The 1122-nt window shown below is 49.2% G+C and overlaps 1 pseudogene; it reads right to left on the reverse strand.

The window, feature by feature from the left end:
* Positions 1-653: 653 nt before the first annotated feature.
* On the reverse strand, positions 654-771 carry LOC126413458 (5S ribosomal RNA; annotated as a pseudogene).
* Between the last annotated feature and the right edge of the window lie 351 nt (positions 772-1122).

Here is a 1122-nt window from a genome sequence, read left to right on the forward strand (position 1 = left end):
ATCTTCTGAAACCCTCACGTAACGTTCGGTAGTAGCCGTGCCATCAAGAAATAACGCACCGATTATTCCGTGACTGGACATTACACCACCCGTTGAGGCTGAAGAGACTTCTCGATCGCGAAATACGGATTCTCAATCCCCCAAACGCACCAATTTTGCTTACTGATGAAACCATTCAAATGAAGCTGGGCTTCGTCGCTAAACCAAACCCTATTTACGTCAAAATTCCCATTATGCCCCGCGGCCAACCGAGCAGTATTTATTTTGAATTACCTTGTATTTGTTCAAAAATATTGTGAAGATACCACCGCAACTGTTGTGTACACGTATTAACTTTATTTAACTTCACACGATTCACCTACTGCCAAGTATTCTCGTGCCAACATGTCGTAATAATACAATTAGATATAAACGGAGGTGAGAAAAGTCATAGGATAGAGGTAAAAAAAAAGCACTCCGTCTTCAGGCCACAAGTGGCCCATCGGGACCATCCGACGGCCGTGTCATCCTTAGCTGAGGTTGCGGATAGGAAAGGCGTGTGAGCAGCACACTGCTCTCCCGGTCTTTATGATGGTTTTCTTTGACCGGAGCCGCTACTATTCGGTCGAGTAGTTACTCAATTGGCCTCACGAGGCTGAGTGCACCCCGAAAAATGGCAACAGCGCATGGCGGCCCCGACGGTCACCCATCTAAGTACCGGCCAGGCCCGACAGCGCTTAACTGCGGTGATCTGACGGGAACCGGTGTATCCACTGCAGCAAGGCCGTTGCCTAGGATAATCGTGTGACTAGAGCCTTCCACCGGGTAGGCCGTTCGCCGGGTCCAAGTCTTTCGATGTGATGCCACTTCGGCGACTTGCGTGTCGATGAGGATGAAATGTTGATGATTACGACAACACAACACCTAGTCCCTGAGTGGAGAAAATCTCCGACCCAGCCGGGAATCGAACCCGGGCCCTTAGGATTGACATTCTGTCACGCTGACCAATCAGCTACCGCGGGCGGACACCTAGGATAATGATAAGCACATATGCAAATGGCGGTAGTGTCACGTACAAAAAGCATAAAACGGCAATGCATTGTTGGAACCGTAACCTGCACTCAGGTGATTTGTGAACAGACT

Source organism: Schistocerca serialis, chromosome 7 (assembly GCF_023864345.2).
Source record: "Schistocerca serialis cubense isolate TAMUIC-IGC-003099 chromosome 7, iqSchSeri2.2, whole genome shotgun sequence".
Lineage (NCBI taxonomy): Eukaryota > Metazoa > Arthropoda > Insecta > Orthoptera > Acrididae > Schistocerca > Schistocerca serialis.